General features: G+C 35.1%; 1 pseudogene; it reads right to left on the bottom strand.

Moving 5' to 3' along the window:
- Positions 1-5,117: 5,117 nt before the first annotated feature.
- LOC130216859 (calcium-independent phospholipase A2-gamma-like) lies at positions 5,118-18,236 on the bottom strand (annotated as a pseudogene).
- Positions 18,237-19,219: the final 983 nt, after the last annotated feature.

Genomic DNA, 19,219 nt, shown 5'->3' with positions numbered 1-19,219 from the left:
GTGTGTGTGTGTGTGTGTGTGTGTGTGTGTGTGTGTGTGTGTGTGTGTGTGTGTGTGTGTGCGTGCATGCGTGCGTGCGTGCGTGTGTGTGTGTGTGTGTGTGTTTTCTTTCTAAGAAAATTGTAATGCTTTATTGCAATGCAAAGTTGTTATCTAATAAAAAAAATAACTAAAGTTGTCTTTTCAGAATATATATCTAAAATTAAAACCTAATAATACTAAGAAAATAAACAAGTAAAAAATAAAGCCCTAAAATATATAGAAATCCAAAAGCCTCTCTGCACATTTATAAGGATATACAGCTGAAGTCACAATTATTAGCCCCCCTTTGAATTTTTTTTCTTTTTCTTTAAATATTTCCCAAATGATGTTTAACAGAGCAAGGAAATTTTCACAGTATGTCTGATAATATTTTATGGAGAACGTTTTATTTGTTTTATTTCGGTTAGAATAAAAGCAGTTTTTAATTTTTTTAAAAACATTTTAAGGTCAAAATTATTAGCCCCTTTAAGATATATTTATATTTTCCATGGTCTACAGAACAAACCATCGTTATACAATAATTTGCCTAATTACCCAAACCTGCCTAGTTAACCTAATTAATCTAGTTAAGCTTTTAAATGTCACTTTAAGCTGTATAGAAGTGTCTCGAAAAATATCTAGTCAAACATTATTTACTGTCATCATGAAAAAGATCAAATAAATCAGTTATTAAAACTATTATGTTTAGAAATCTGTCTTCTCTTCTTTAAACATAAATTGAGGGGGAAAATAAACAGGGAGGCTAATAATTCAGGTGGGCTAATAATTCTGACTTCAACTGTACAGTATGTCAATGTCAATGTAAATTAATTCACTTTCTGGTTCAGGTTTTGACCATGCAGCTCACATTTACAAATTTTTATCTGAAATTCTACCTTTGGCCCTCTTCACTGAGGGGGTCACAAGTTATATAAACTATATATATATATATAATATCCCCTCAAAATTCTAAATAACAATAATAATAAAAAAACACATTAAAAATATTACAATTCCAGGCTTATAAATGCCATTTGTTACTCCTAGGCCCAAAGAATATATCAGCTTCTCAAAGTTAAGTTTAAAATGTGTAAATGTGAGCTATATGGTAATAAATAAAGGTGAATGAATTGACATCCAAGAGGGACAAGCTTGACTTAGGAGAGAAGATGTGGGTGGAAACAGGACCTCGGTGACTGAAACGCATTCCCAGCCCACATCTGCTCAGGCATCCAGGGACACATAAAATACAGTCATACTATATGCTCCGTGGATGAGCTAATACGAAAGCGAGAGTCATGATGGAACAAAAAAGTTCTTGAGTCAGCTCACACTAGGTGAAAAGATTCATAAGTATGATCTAATAGCGGTCAGTATCTAGCTGTCCATGTGCCATCAGCAGCACTGCAGTGCCATGCACCAAACTGTACAGAGCCTGAATGAAGCTCTTCCTCCAGAGACAGGACAATGACAGCTCTGTGCTCGTCAACACATACGCTGCTCTGTTCATACTGGGTTTTATCAGTTCAGCCTTAAAGTGCCACGACAGCTTGTTGGGAGAAACAGATGCTGCCTAACTAGTCATGAGATACTGAATCTGAATGTGTGAACATTAACTGTATCAGCAACAGTGTGGAGGAATCTGCATCATACACTACCTGACAAATGTCTTGTCGCCTATCCAAGTTTAAGTTTAACAACAAATAATAACTTGATTTCTAGTTGATCATTTAGTATCAGAAGTGGCTTATGGGAAAGGCAAAGGCCTCTAGATTACGCTTATTTTACCACAATAAAATATGATCATGCCTTGATTTTTAATTATTTAATTAGGACAGTAAGTCTGACTTTGCTTAGACAAAAGTCTCGTCACTTAATTCTTTTTCCACTGCACCATGACTTTATATTCTATACTGTACATTATTTCTCTTAATATTGTGTATGACTCCTATAAGCTTGGACGACTGCATCCATACATCTTTGCACTGACTCAAGTAACTTATTAATAAAGTCATGTGAAATGGCAAAGAAAGCGTTCTAGCAGGACTCCCAGAGTTCATCAAGATTCTTTGGATTCATCTTCAATGCCTTCTCCGTCTTACCTCAGACATGCATGCTCACTATTGTTCATGTCTGGTGACTGGGCTGGCCATTTCTGGAGCACCTTGAACTTCTTTGCTTTCAGGAACTTTGATGAGGAGGCTGAAGTATGAGGAGCGCTATCCTGCTGAAGAATTTGCCCTCTCATGTGGTTTGTAATGTAAAGGGAAGCACAAATCTCTCTCATGCCCCCAAACTAAATGGAACCCCAAACCATGATTTTTCCTTCACCAAACTTGACAGATTTCAGTGAGAATCTTGGGTCCATGCGGGTTCCAATAGGTTTTCTGCAGTATTTGTGATGATTGGGATGCAGTTCAACAGATGATTCATTGAAAAAATCTACCTTCTGCCACTTTTCCAAATGATCAACTAGAAGTCAAGTTATTATTTGTTGCTCTTACAACTGGGATTGACGACAAGACTTTTGTCAGGTAGTGTAGATTGACAACTATAATGTTTACTATTTAGTCGAGCACAGACAAAATATTGATGCAAACTACTAAAACTATGAACACAACACACATAATCAAACAAACAAACAATCAAACAACATGTTAAAAAAAAACATGCAATCAATTTGATGTCAAAACCCAAATGTCCATTTGATATCCAATTGCTGGTGTCTTTTTTGACCAAAATGATGACAAAAAGTATTATATCCGAAAAGTTTTATGAATTCTATTGGAAAAATGTTCAATGTCTGGGGACCTTTTCTTGGATATTTAGACCTAAAAACAGTCCAGCAATACTCACAAGAGCAGACACACTGCATTTTAGAACATTTGATGACTTGACTCTGTAGCACTGAAACCAAACGTATGCTATGTCCTATTATTTTTACCCGTAATATAATAGATCTATTATTTTATTATTTACCTGTAAAAAGTTATAAATAAAACTTGTAAAAGTTTTATTAATCTAAAAGCTGCAATTCCAAATTTACACTAGATTTTGTATCTGTGCCCACAATGCATATAAACTATACCTTGATGTCCAAACAAAATCAAATTGACATCTAAAAATCACATTAAAAAACATGTCAAAAATCAATTACAGAACATATTTTATGGGTTTTTGACACCAATGTTAGAAGTTAATTAGATGTGATCATCAAATGACATTAGCATTTTTTCCATCAAGATGCCCACTGGGAAGTCACTTCTACATCTAAAAAGTTTAGATTCATGGAAAACACAAAAACAAAAGTGCTATTTAAAAATTGTGTTTGTTTGTTTTTATCCTAATTTTTGGATTTACATACTTTAAAATAAAGGTTCTTCATTGGCATTGATGATTCCATGAAGAGCATTTAACTTCCATAGAACTTTCCAGTCCAAAAGACTCTAAATAGTAGAAAACTGTTGTTCTGTTTAAAAAAAAAATCTTATTCATGAAAATAGTTCTTGTTTTTTTTTGTAAATAATTACTACAATGAGCTTCGGGGAACTAAAAATTTTTCTTTTATGCTTCTTTTTCAGAGCCTTTATAATAAAGATCGCAGCAAAAACATGAACAGCACGTTTCAATGGCATTAAATATTTGTTTATTTTTTAATTAGCTGTTCTAGTGTATGATAATTGGTACCCCAAAACAAAATCAAGTACACTAATTTTATGTTTATGGTAACACATTTCATCCAGTGTTATTTTAGTGTTATTGAGATACTGCTATAGTTCATTTAGTTTCTACTTATTTATGTATTACTTCAGTAATTGATAACTTGAAATACTTTGTAATCATTTTAAAATCTATTTTAGTGTACTTCTCTTAAATACATCGAGTTAAACTAAATACATGAGCAAACATTATATTTAGCATGATAGTCTTCGCTGCTGACACTCTTCAATGACAGAGGTAATTCAGAAGCAGCTGACTCACAACTCTCAGCTCAAGCCTGAGAAAACGGCCACCATAATCAAACATACATTGTGTTTCTGACAGTGACATCATCACACTGCTTTTACAAGCAGTCATGGGGAAAGATGTTCCAGATAACAAAGACAGATTTGTCATAAAGTATTTATATAAATGTAAAAATATTGAATGCAAAAGTAGAAATAATAAATTCTGCTAAAATCATATATGTAGCTGTGCATTTATATTTTCTTCTTGTTTTTTTTTTTTTATAAAATGAGAATGTTTTTCCTTACCCTTTTTCAGTGGATTCAGTGTTCCTTTACGTCTGGTTTCAGTTTACAAAAGCATCATAATTGTGCTCTTTGTCCATGTTTTCTCTCCTACGCCACAACACAAAAGCCTTAATATTGATATATATAAATAGAAAAGGAGTCCACCAGTTCCTTCAAAGCAGAGTCTGAAGTAAAATAACCTCTCAGAGGGAAAATTTTGTCCAAAAAAACAAACAGAGCTCTTGACTGATGTCAGTCACTGCTAGTCACATGAGCAGAGACTACGTGACTGATTTATTAGCACTGTAACAACACTAAAATCACCATGTTTGCATTGTTAAAACACCAGATAATTTTGTAAGAGTGAACATTTCTATGCTTGCTTGAGGTGCAAAATATTGACTTTAAATGAAGGCTTATTTTCAGACCTCATCATATTCAAAATGGATATTGTAGATTGGACTTCAATAATCATTGAATAATGAATGAATGTTGATTAGACAATGAAATCAAGTTGGGCCAACTAAAGAAAATATTACAAACAAGTAATATTAAAGGAAATTGAGCAAACTTGTGAAAATGTGGGAAACTAGTTACCAAATAATTGGTTGAAGCTGCTTGAATTTGAACTTTAACATCTTAGATAATTAAAAGAAAAACGCATGATATGAGAGATAGTATAAGATATTGTTTCTGTCATCTTTATAACTGGGATATTTTCAAAGTATTGCTAGTATCTATAGGTAAATAAAAACATCAGAATTTTTAAGTTATACCTTACATAATCCTTTTTTGTGCTTTCTTCTTTCAGAAATAACTGTAAACATTCAGTGACAAACAATCAGTGCTCTTAGATCAATCAAATCAGGTGCATGTTTTCTTTAATTTCATAATCTTGATAAATTACATACTAATACAAGAAATAAATACATATAAGAGATAATTTACGCATTATAATATTAAATATTCACATCGATGCACATTTACAAGCTTATGATGGTTTCATTGCAGAAGTGCTAAATACATTCAGTCAGTTTAAACAACAGATACTGCTTTTTGAAAGGTTTTTACAAGTTAAATTGTTTTACACATTTTTTTAGAGACGATAACAGTTTTTATTTTCTTTTAGAAATTTGAACTAAATCGGCTTCCATTTACAGGCTCCCAACACACCTAAAAACGCCCCGTGTCCACAACTGTCGTTTTCAATAATTTCCCAAAAGCATTCATCCTCACTGAAACAACAGAATACACCTTCATCCTTGTACTGTGTATGTGTTATATTATATAAGACACTTCAATTTAATTTAATTTAATTTAATTTAATTTAATTTAATTTAATTTAATTTAATTTAATTTAATTTAATTTAATTTAATTTAATTTAATTTAATTTAATTTAATTTAATTTAATTTAATTTAATTTAAGATATTTCTGCCTGCCACTTATTTGGCTATTTCAAATATCTTGGCAAAATGTTGAGGAAAAGAACACAGTATTATAAAAGGGTAAACAGTGAGGTGAAGCAACACAGGACCGTCAAAACGAAGAGCATCCAAAACAACTGCTGTACAATGGCATTTTATTTGAATTAGTCACATGACTAAAACTGCATCAGTGGTTTGTTTTTAACAATGCGCTGTTGTTTTTGAAAGCTTTTGTTTTCATAGATCACACTGAATTTAAAAAAATGAAAACAAATTAAAAAATTAAGAAAAAGAAATACTTTGAAGGTAAATTGTTACACGTTTCTAAAATTCTTCCAAATATTTACACTTTTGTGTTCAACTGGTTTGGAAAAGTCAAGGTAAGTAAATGCTATGCTTAATTTTTATTTTTGGGTGAACTCTCTCTTTAATATGAAGGCTTTTAAAAAGAATTCTAATTCATCCACCTTGGAGAGTGTTTAAAAAAATGTTTTTGGTGGCTAACAATGCTGTTTTAGTGGCCAAATCTAGTTTTTAAAAGAAAACATTTAGTAAAAATGTTAATATAATTCTATATTTGTTTGATTAAGACCAGCGCATACATTCATCTGCTGTTCTGTCAGGACAGTGAAAGCTCCCCTCAGGTCCAGCGCTGCTGCAGCTCCCAGGCTTTCTCACTGATCCAGTCCCGCGTTTTCCAGATTGCCGTGCGCTCTGCCATCAGCACTTCACTCAGACACTCCAGTTTGTCTCGATTCCGGTCCAGGTACATATGTGTGTCTTTCTGGAGCTGCTGAAGCACTTCAGGTCTGCTCTCATCCAGTGTCACGTTTGAGCTCAGCATCGGGTTAAAGCGGAAATACACATTCGGTGGTAAGAGGTCATCCAGTAGAGTGTGAACTCCTAGAAATGGATGGATAAACAATATCAGCATTATAATATATCCATGATATGGAAATATGTGTAAAAGAACATGCTTTTGACTGGCTAATTGTATACAGTGTCAATTTGATTTAATATTTTCAGTTTCATTGCTATAATTACATTTACTATTTAAAGCATGGGTCTCAAACTCGATTCTTGGAGGGCCACAGCTCTGCACAGCTTTGCTCCAACCCTACTCAAACATAGCTGATCCAATTAATCAAGGAGTCCAAGACTACTAGACACTATTAAGCAGGTGTGAGTTGGAGCTGGTTGTAGCTAAACTATGCAGAGCTGCGGCCCTCCAGAAATTGAGTTTGAGACCACTGATTTAAAGTAAAGGATGTTTTTGCAGTGATGCAATGTAAAACAAATTTCTGGTTCCACATACGTTTTGTCAGTGCAGTTATTTTTTTCTTTGTATATTAAACATTATAATAATCTTTAAAAAAAATTCCATCAAGGATTTTTTTTGGACAATTTTTAGCTAATTTAAAGGGTTTCATTTTAATTTAAAGTGTTCTCATTAGTGTCTTCACACACATGCATATGTAATTAATTTAATTAATTGTAAAAGTAGTCTGCGTACATTTAACATTAAAATGTATTACATAATTGTATATTGTGTTACAGTTATCCTTCATTCATTTTCCTTCTGCTTAGTCCCTTTATCTATCAGGGGTCACCACAGCAGAATGAACCACCAACTTATCCAGCATATGTTTTACACAGCGGATGCCCTTCTAGCTGCAACCCAGTACTGGGAAACTTACAGCACCTGGTATTCCCAGGCAGTCTCCTATCCAAGTACTAACCAGGCCCAACCCTGTATGCATATTGTATAATATATTGTATTATATTATATTGTATATTGTATTATAAATACTTAAATAATTGTAAATAGTCTATTGTACATAATTAATAATTGTAAAATTATTATCTATAATATTAATAAATGAAAACATGCAATAATGGTAGACTTTTCTTAATAATTAAAATAATAAAAATAATAATAATTATTATTTTTTTATTTAATTAACAATAAACAAATTATAGTTTTTTAATATGTGCAAACTTTACAATAAAATAAAGAGTTTGTGTTACTGATTTTATAATAATTCTTTATAATATTTTTTGTGGTTGTGGGTGGGTTTATTGTCTTGTTAAATACATATTATGTTAATTGCGCTGTAAAAAAAATCACTAAACTTGAAATTGTAAAGCAACTTGCTGCAGATTTTTTTATTTGACTCAACTTAAATTGAGTTAAGTGCAGTACTTGGGTTAAAAGTTGAGTCAACTCAAAAAAAACTTTGCAGCAATTTGCCTTACAATTTTTAATTTGAGTCTTTTTTTACAGTGAGTGTGTGTGTGTGTGTGTGTGTGTGTGTGTGTGTGTGTGTGTGTGTGTGTGTGTGTGTGTGTGTATAATACAAATAAATCTCTGTAATGTTAAAAGTAACCAAAGTTTCCCTTATGATGGTAGAAAACTGAACCTCTAAAGAGACTATTTTTAAAAAGTTTTGCATAGTCTTAAGTTGTCAATTGTATTAAATGATTATAAGTAGCTGACAGAAGTTCGTCATGGTAAAACAGGCTGACCCTCAGTATCGGTGGCGCTGCAGATCAGGTTGCTGATTTTGGCTCTCAGACTGGTGGAGGTTGCAGGTCCTCTTCTAGCGTTATCATAGCGTCCCGTGCCCAGTGACAGCACACACTGGAATTGCTGATGGGGCCACAGCAGACGGCTTTCATGGACAGCCAGAGCACAGGGGTTATTGAGGATAAGACCACCATCCTGCAGAAAAGACAAGAGAAAAAAGTTCTCCACATACATTTTCAAAAAATACTTTGCCTTTTTTGATGCCTAACAATGCTGTTTGAGTGGTCAAATCAGAGAGAAGTTTTTAAAAGAACACAAATTAGTGTGAATATGGCCGTTAAAATGTTCCTGTAATTCTAGATTTCATTAAGACTAGCGCATTCATAGTCTACTAAACATAGACTAAAACTGACTTTTCTGACCTGGTGTATGTCACCGTGAAGAGGGAACTCCTGGAAATATCCTGGAGCGGCAGACGAGGCCCGGACGGCCTGCCAGAGTTGATATCCTGATCCTCCAGCATATCGATTCAGTCTTCCCGGAGCATGGTTATAGTTGCGGAAGATAAATGCTTTTGGGCTTTTCCCCCAGTTCACTACAGCGCTCACAGCAGACACCTGTGGAAGAAGACAACAGCAGTCTGGAGATCATAAAAATCAGCATTTAAAAGTATGTTTAAACCTCAGTGTTGTGAATTTTCGTTTTGAGTTTCATTCATTCATTTTCCTTCGGCTTAGTGACTTCATAGTGTATTCATCAGGGGTCACGGCGGAATGAACCGCTAACTTATCCAGCATATGTTTTACACAGCAGATGCCCTTCCAGCTGCAACCCAGTACTGTGAAACATCCATACACACTCATTCACCCACATACACTATGGCCAATTTTGTTTATTCAATTCACCTGTACCGGAGCAACCAGAGGAAACCCACACGAACACAGAGAGAACATGCAAACTCCATACAGAAATGCCAACTGACCCAGCCGGGGCTTAAACCCTGGCTTTTTCTTGCTGTGAGGCGACAGTGCTAACCACTAAGCCACCGTGTCGCCCTCGTTATGAGTTTGTTAAGGTTAATTTTCAAAACTAGAACTAAAAATAAAACTAGAAACAGGTGTGGAACATACACAGTAACCATAGAAACAGAAACAGAGGTAACAGAACAAAACAGAGGAAAACTAGAAGATTCACCAAAATAAAGCTATGCAAAAAATAAATAAATAATAAAAAAATGTTGTAAATTTGTAAATCTTTATTTTTTATACATTATCAAATTACTAAACATAGCTTTTAAACATCTTGTATGTTTTTTGTATGCTATGTTCATTCAATCATTCATTCATTCATTTTCCTTCGGCTAAGTCCCTTAATTCATCAGGGGTCGCCACAGTGGATTGAATCGCCAACTTATCCAGCATGTTTTACCAACGCAATCTCACTGCAACTTGTAACTTTTTAATTTAGTGGCTAATTTGTATGAATTCATACTGTCTAATTCGTACAATTTAGTACGATTTGCTCATCACCCAATGATGGTTGGGTTTAGGGGTGGGGTTTGGTGCCACGCCTCCTTTTAAAAATCGTACATTTTTGTACAACTAAAGTCGTACGAATTTGTATGAACTAGCCACTGAACTGACAAAACGTAATTACTTACGTTTTCTCATGAGATCAGGCTGGTTTTACACAGTGGATGCCTTTCCACCTGAAACCCAGTACTGGGAAACATCCATACACACTCATTCACACTCATCCACTATGGCCAATTTAGCTTACCCAATCCACCTATAGCGCATGTCTTTGGACTGTGGGGGAAACCGGAACACCCGGAGGAAACCACGCAAACACGGGGAGAACATGCAAACTCCACACAAAACTGCCAGCGGACCTTCGTGCTGTGAGGTGACAGTGCGCCACCGTGTCATTCGTATGTTGTGTTATTTATTTTAATTTATTTATCATTTACTGTTATTGTTTATTATTATAAGCAAAAAAACGTCTCTTTAAAAAAAAATCCAGAACTGTACATTTAGTTAACCCTAAAAAAATGATCCATGAGCATCATAATCACAACAGATTTTTGTGTAGTTTCACTTTATAGACATGTTTATGACCCTAAACGAGAAACTATTACAACATTTCACTGATTAAGCAGTATTTCTGATAACTCAATATATTATATAACATAACATAATTCAATTCAATTCATGTTTATTTATATTGCACTTTTCACAATGTAGATTGTGTCAAAGCAGCTTAACATAGTTCTAGTAAACAGAGTTGGAAAAAAGTCAAATGCTTCTCACCTTTGGGCTCAGCTCATCTCTTGCGGTTTTAATTAAAATGTCTTCCCCCATCTTCTCTCTGTGATTCAAAAATTAACAGTTAAAAAAGCATTGCAGGCTTTGATACAGTATTCAGTTTCTGCTTCTACCGAGTGTGTAAATACAACCTTAAGATCCTCTCCCATGTTTCAGTGTTGTAGTAGGAGTGCGTCCAGCCCATTTTCACTGTACCAACAAGGGGGTTTTGCCGAAAAACATCTGTCCCAAATCGATGATACATCTCTTCGCATTCATCTAACGAGATGCGAGCTAGACCCAACAAGAAAGCCAGAACCGCTCCTGTGCAATAAAAGTAGATTATATAAATTATATATGTATATGCACCACATAATAATAACTCATGTGGTCATTGTCGCAAATCCCCCTCCCCCCCACTCCAAAAAACAGGATGCCCAATTTGGCGTAGATGGGTCTTAAGTAGCAAACCAATAAATAAACAAACAAACAATAACTAATCATTTTCGTTGTATCAAAATATGGAACGTATGGTATAATATGACACTTAAATTAGCAACTAAGCATTATTTAGGCTAGAACAATGGTCATTTAAAGAGTATGGAGATCAATTAAAGTATTAATTTCTTTAAAAATGTAGGATAAATCTCACTGACATTGAAGGAATAGACCATCCAAAACTTAAAATGGATATCTTTTTACATTTACATCCAAAGCGACATACAAATGATGATAAATTGGCTATATAGTGATGTATAGTGATTTCATGCAAGTCTAAGTTAGTTTAGCAGTTTATTATTATTATTATTATTATTATTATTATTATTATTATTATTATTATTATTATTATTGAGATTTTTCTGTTAAACACAAAAGAAGATATTCTGAATGATGTTGAAGACCAGTAGCCATTATAATCCAAGCTATAAAAATCCCATGAGAGTCAGTGGTTACCAGTTTCCTCAAAACATCTTTTTTTGTGTTGAACAGGATTATATGACTGGCAGTTTTCTTTTTTTCAGGAAGAACTATATCATTATCAATTTATTATAATGAATTTATTATTAGAAAAGTATTATATATTTATATGGTCTGTATTACTTTCAGATGCAGGTTGTGTTATGCATCACCTGTGCTGACTCCACATATGTAGTCAAAAAGCTGATACACTTGTTTCCTGTTTGAGCCTCCAGATGTTTTAACACTTGCAGTGGAACCAACCCTCTGTAATGAAGAAAACAGTTGTAGATAAAAGCCATGTTGAGGTCATATTTTTCGTAGTTGGCTTATTAAATGTGATGCTCATACTTGGTTCCTCCTCCATCAATGGAAAGCACTTTGACCCCACAGCCTTTGACGGGATCCACATAACCAATCAGAGCCAGAGTTTCCCTAATTGCTTCTTGAAGGTTTTCATTCATCCAAAAGATGCGGCGATGGCTAAGGAGCAGTGGTGCTGCTTTTTCCTGCAATGATATAAGCAATTAACTGAACAACATCAATCAGTTTACATTTGAAAATGGATTTGAGTGTTACCTGCCACACCACAGCTTTGCTTGCCGGGTGCTGAATAAGGTGAGCATTCAGTTCCTCTATGCAAGAAGTGATGTATGATGTGACCGTAGCTTTTTTCAGCTTTTTTAATAGAACTCTAGTCATCTCGTCTGCTTTCCTCCTCCTCAAACCCTAGAAAAGAGATCTTAAAATTAATCCAGTTGATTTGAAAGCATAGATTCACATTTTAAAAATAAGGAATCCAAAAAGTATGTTTGCAGTGATCCAACAGAAGAACCTTTTTGGTTCCTCCAAAAATCTTTCAATAAACAGTTAAGTCTTAAATTAAGTATTTTTTCTAAGCGTGAGTAAAATTGTTATCATTTAAAGAACCTTTGGGGAAATATGGATTCTGGTTCTATGGATGAATTATGGTTCTATGGATGAATTATGGTTCTATGTATGTTAATGTTCCTTCATGGAACCATAAGCAATAATTAAGAAGCTATATTTTTAAGTAAGTAATGTATATTTATTTATACAGTGCATTTATCGTGTATGGCTATACAGCCAAAGTGGTGGTCTCTCCACACCACCACTAGTGAGCAGCATCCACTTAGATGATGCGACTGCAGCCACAGGACAACGGCGTCAGTGCACTCACCACACACCAGCTATTGGAGTGGAGAGACAGTGATAAAACCAGTTCAGTAGATGGGGATGATTGGGAAGCCATGATTTGTAAGGGCAAACAAGGACAGACAAACGTATGAACTGCTTGCAAAATGTACAAATAACTTCAAAGAAAAAGCGAGTAACGCACTGTTATACTGACTTTGCATCTTATAGGAAAACTTCAATCTTAAAAATAAAGGTTCCAAAAGAAGGTCTTTATAGTGTGGCTGTAGAGAGAAGATCCATTTTATAGCCATCAATACCAGTGAAGAACCTTTATTTTTAAGGGTGTATGCCTTAAACCAGGGGTACTAAACCCCGCTTCTGGAGATCTACCTTAATGCAGATTTCAGTTGCAACCCATATGAAACACACCTGCCTATAATTATCAAGTGCTGTTCAGGTCCTGATTAATTGGTTCAGGTGTGTTTGATGAGGGTTGGAGCTGAACTTTGCAGGAAGGTAGATCTCCAGGAACCGGGTTAAGCAGCTCTGCCTTAAACCCTCAGGTGTCAAAGCCAGTTCCTGGAGGGCCACAGCCCTGCACAGTTAAGTTCCAACCGCTAACCGCACGTGAATGCATCAGACCGGAAACACAGGGTTATGAGTTAAGTTTCGCAGTTCGTTGCGGTGCAAAGTTCAAGCTTGGTGAACTCTGACCTGCGAATTTGCATCATTTGACTGCGTGAGACCAATCGAAGATCAAAACAGGACCTCTCTGGACAGAAATTTAAAACATGGAGCAATCGCTCGCTTTTTTAATGTCTAATCATCTTGTTTAATCCCGCCCCTTTTCGCAGCGCAGTACGACAGAATTTCACACACAAAGCCCAGTGTGATCACAGCTTTACCTGCAGGTTTTAAACAAGCCTGAAGGACTCAATTTGTTTGATCAGGTGTGTTTAAATAGGGTTGCAACTAAATGTGCAGAGCTCCAGCCCTTTAGGAACTGGCTTTGACACCTGTGCCTTTAACCAGTCTGCTCTATGTCACAGATGACTTACTGTTGTATCCAGCATTTCCTCTGCTGTTCTTGTCATAGTTTTAGTCTGGTCAATTCGCCGGCCGGAGCTCATTCCTAGGTAGCTGCCCACAAAGCCAGGTATAGTCGAGGGATTCAAAAGACAATCAAAAAAGGAGACTGATTTATTCTGGATGAGCTCTGGTGAACATCGGTAATGTTCCAGCTCTCCGTTATTCTCTGAAGCTGTAGATCCCTTGAAGTACTGGTTGATGTGTTTGGCCATGTGAGTGTAGTTTTCCCCAAAGCGTGTAGTGAGGCTGCTCATGTGGAACAAGCCTGGAGATTTTGGATGAAGAAGTGAAGTTTGGTCTTTGTTTTGGAATCTGATGTCTTCTGGATGTTTGTCTCGGTATGTGACATCTGATGTCCTCTATTTGCTACTTTTGCTCCAAAGTATCGATTGATATGACGGGCAAAGTGAAGGTATCCTTCTTCCCATGAACTACATATATTGTCATCAATCTCTGGTCTCAATCTCTGGGTAGTTTCCTCATGAATAACACTTTTACTACTCGTAACTATTTGCATTCTAATTCTAGACTTTCTAAAGCCTTCATCTGGCGATACATTAATGTGAATTTGCTTTGGTGAAAACACAGTGTTAATGTGATTGGCCACATAGCTGTAACTTTCCCCAAATCGATTGGCTAAGGAGCTGATGTGGAAGAGCTGTAGTCCAGGATAAGCTTCTTGAACCTGCTCAATGGTCTCTCCAGAGCGTCTGTCTCTCTGACTCGTCTCGGTGGTCTGGTTAGTGCTTTATCCTGCTCATAATCCATCACCGTTACCTGTTTCTGCCTGAAATATGAATTAACGTGCCTAGAGAGACGATGATAAGACTCTCCTAATCTTGCTCCAAGTAAATCCAGCTGAAACGCAGTCCTGCCGTTCTGGTAAACTCCAATGGGTGCTTCTGCTTTGAATGTCTCTCTATTGGAGGTTGAGTAAAATCTGTACATCTGAGGACCTAGTATGTTCTCGTGTTTCATATTACTAGTAATGGCTTCTAAGAGTCGGACAGTATTCATTGATCTGTGAGATTTGAGAGAGATTCTCCTTGTTGACTCAGGTGAAGAGCAAAAGCTACATGATCTATGAGGCCTCTTGGCAAAGTGAGGCACATTTCTTATGTTTGTGAGTAGATACTTCATTTTAGACAGTAACCGGAGCTTTCTTGAGCCCAGGTGAGAGACCCGAGTTTTGATGAGGTACCAATCCATGAGTAAAGAGACAAAAACAACAAAGTCCAGGGTAGATGAACTGTATGAGGAGGAGATACACTTTGGTAAAAGAATTACAGTCACGGGACGTCTAAAATACAAGCAAAAAACACAATTAAGCACTAGAGAATAGGTACTTTTTACATTTATTCATTGATTTTTCTATCCTTGTAATGTATGCTCGTGAAAAATGTTTATTTACATTGATTCTACAAACAGGTAAGTCTACAGTAGTTAACATTTGAAGTGAATCAAAACAGTTTTTCAAAATTGTCCTATAACAAGAATGGGTGTTTGATGAATGGAAAGGGAAATCTTTGATGAACGGTTTTGAACCGCTTGATTACTGTAAATCACATGTCAAACTCAGTTCCTGGAGGGCCACAGCTCTTGCCAGTTTAGCTTTAACCCTAATTAAGCACACCTGATCAAACTAATTGAGACCTTCAGACTTGTTTTAAACCCCCAGGTAATGCCGCAGTCACGCTAGAGTTTAAGCTTGCAAAATTCTGTCGTACAGCGCTGCGAAAAGGGGCGGGATTAAATAAGATGATTAGACATTTAAAAAAGCAAGGGATTGGTCCATATTTAAATTTTCTGTCCAGAGTGGTCATGTTTTGATCCTTGATTGGTCTCACGCAGTCAAGTGATGCGATTTCGCAGGTCAGAGTTCACCAGGCTTGAACTTTGCTACGCATTGAACTGCAAAACTTTCAGCACGACCTTGAGTTTTCGATCTGACGCATTCGCGTGCTTATGAATGGAAGTCTATGGGGAGAAAAGTGCAGTGTGACCGCAGCTTAAGTGTGTTGAACGTGGGGTTGGAACTAAACTGTGTGGGGCTGCAGTCCTCCAGGAACTGAGTTTGACAACCCTGCTGTATATGGACCCAAGCAATGTTTAATGTTGATTTATGTTTGGGCGCCCTCTGCTGGTTATATACATGAGTAAAAGATGTGCTGTCCTATTTTTGGTGTCCACATCAAATTAAATGGATAAAAGTGGTTTTATATACATAGAAATGTTATTAAATAGAAGGTGTGTACTATGATGTTTCAAATATCTTTTTGATAATAAAATGTAAAAAAATATATGGGAGAAATAATATTAAACTCTCGTTCTGTGTAACATATATTTACATAAGCATGAAACAACATAATACCTGTAGCCTACTTATAAAAATACATAGAAGGATAAGTGATCACAAAAAATTGTATTTTAATTTTAATTATTAAAAAAATATTACAGACAAATGGGTAAATACTAGTGGTTTAAAACGCAGTGCCAAAGAAAAAAGATTTAATCAAATTATATGTATTTTTTTACATTCTGTGTCTGAGTCTTTGAACATATCAAACAAGGATTTTTGCACTAAATATGCCTGATAGGATTGTTTGCTGTATAAACTGTTGTTACCCTGACTCAAATTTTAATGGTATCTTCTGAAAATTATGGCAAGTGATGGTCATAATTTTTCTCCATTTAACATATTAATAAATAAGAGCAAGTTTTAATGCACAAATAATATATTATAATTTAATAATAATTTAGTTAATTATAATTTAAAGCGTTATTACTCTACTGAAACCCATTTTCATCTTAAAATAAACAAATAAATAATGAAGTAAATAAACGATTATTTATTATATTATTTATTAATTAATTATTTTGGATCTGCAAATTATCCTCTGAAAAATCCCCAAAATTTTCTAATAGTGTTTTTAATAAATCTAATAAACGGCATAAATACTGTATAAAGTTAGAGTCAATTCAATTCACATGGTATACTATTGACAGTAATATTTTAATATGGCAGAATGTCAAGCCATTCTGTAAACAAAAAAACTCAGCCTTGCTCAGAGCTGTGAAACACGACACTGTCAACATAGGTCAGAAAAATACCGTTTTATACTTCCATGAAGCACCAGAACTCATCTGGTATTTATAGTGTTGGTCACATGGCAGACCGAGGAAAAACTCTTTGCCTCTTTTGTCTTTGTTGTGGTCTGAGGACTGACACACTGTCACATTGTGTACACACAGATCCACAACATGTTTCCACGTGCTTCAATTGGGCACGTGAAATCCTCCAGCCTAGCCTTCCAAATAAAATTCCATATATTATGAAAGAAAAAACTGCCATTAAACCCATGACTCTCTCTTGCATTTTTTTAAACGTGTAAAATATTATTGTTAATGTATTGTGACAAGGCTTTTATTATGTAAACTGCTGAAAATGCTAACTTCAGTAAATATTGCAGGCAAATGATTGTCTTAAATTAGAACCACACTAATTAAATGTGAAATATATTTTTCTAGTAGTTAATGTTGAGACTTGATATCATTTGCAAGCATTGGCTATTACACTTGCTAATAAGCTAACAATAAACAATACCTTTAAAGCATTTATTAATAATTGAATTTGATGACACCATCAATATCCAATATAGTCATTGTTTTGTTTTTTTTCTGTTTGTTTGAGGATGGATGTGCATTTCTATTAACATTAAGAAAATCAGACTTTTGCAGTGTTACATTTCATTACTGATAGAAATCTGTCATTAAGTTGTAGAGATCTATAAAAAAATACAAAACGAAAATAACTTATCACACTTGTAGCTTGAATTGAGTTTTGATTTTTTATGTATTTTAATAAGTTTTTGTTTTTAAATGCGTATATAGTTTCATTTAATTTGTTAATAAAATTAATATTCATTTTATTTATAAATTTAACCAAAGGAAAACGAGAAAGATTTCCTTGCCAACTAGCTATAATTATAGTTGATGAGTGTATATTTTCGTTTTAGTTATTTTTTTTTCCCCCAGGTAATAAAATTTTGTTAGTTGAATGGTTTTAGGCAATTACAACAACCCTAAAATACTTTTAAAAACAGACTGTACATTTTTTTAAATATATTGCTATATTCTTCATTAAGACAGAAGGTCAAGTATAATTCCAATTCATAAAACCATACTTAACCTTGAAGGTGACTTCTAGATCTCAAAACTTGGCTAACTAAACTAAAGATAATTTGTCTTACCTTTAACTTTCTCCTCTGCTCCTGAGCTTGACTTCAAAGTTATAAATGCTCACTTTCTTTCCCAAACACTTATATTGCTTTTGCATTACTTCTTGTGTTTACACTTCCTTCTGTTGTGATTTTTAATCCCGCCCTACTCTGAGGTACAAAGCCTATTGGCCAGTTTACAGCAGCACTGACCAAACCTCTAGCCATTCCTCATTAAAGCACAACCTGTCCTACCACATCCTAACAGTTGATGACTAGTCAGGAGGCATCTAAATTTAGAAAAAGCACCCCTCTCAGAGGTGTTCAAAATGTCAACACTGTGACGTTATTACTCTGTCAGTATATGAATAATTTACTGTATTTATAAAGATATTAAGTTGTTTAAAGTTTTGTTACTGACAATTTTTTTTTTATTAATTTGTGCACCTATGGCTCCATCATATCTTCAATCAGACAACTTAATAGATAACTGTATAGTTATAACTTTATGATGAATTTTTTTGTTATTTAAAGATATTTAACAGATGATTCACCTTAACAAAATACACTCATCGGCCATTGCTCATTCCAACTGCTCATTTACGCAAACTTCTAAACAGCCAATTTCAGTATTTCAGAAACTGCTGATCTTCTGGGATTTTCACACATGACCATCTCTAGTGTTTACAGAGAATGGTCAGTAAAATAGAAAATATCCAGTGAGCGGCAGTTCTGTGAGCGCAAAAGCCTTGTTGATGCCAGAGGTCAGAGGAGAATGGCCAGACTGGTTCGAGCTGATAGAAAGACAACAGTAACTCAAATAACCACTTGTTACAACAGACGTATGCAAAAGAGCAGGAATCTGCCAAGCCAACACAAACCCAGCGCACTTCACTGTAAAAGGCTACAATTCATACGGGCTCACCAAAATTGGACAATAGAAGATTAGCAAAACATTGTCTGGTCTGATGAGTCTCGATTTCTGCTGTGACATTCGGATGGTAAGTGTCAGAATTTGGCATCAACAACATGAAAGCACAGATCCATCCTGTCTTGTGTCAACTGTTCAGGCTGGTGGTGGTGGGTGTAATAGTGTGGGCATATTTTTTGGCACACTTTGGGCCCATTAGTACTAATTGAGCATTGTGTCAATGACACAGCCTACCTAAGTATTGTTGCTAACCATAACCATCCCTTTATGACCACAGTGTACCCATCTTCTGATGGCTACTTCCAGCAGGATAACGCATCATGTCATAAAGCGTGAATCATCTCAGACTGGTTTCTTG

The sequence above is a fragment of the Danio aesculapii genome, chromosome 23 (genome assembly GCF_903798145.1).
Source record: "Danio aesculapii chromosome 23, fDanAes4.1, whole genome shotgun sequence".
In the NCBI taxonomy this organism is placed as follows: Eukaryota; Metazoa; Chordata; class Actinopteri; order Cypriniformes; family Danionidae; genus Danio; species Danio aesculapii.
This window is presented reverse-complemented; position numbering and strand designations above follow the sequence as displayed.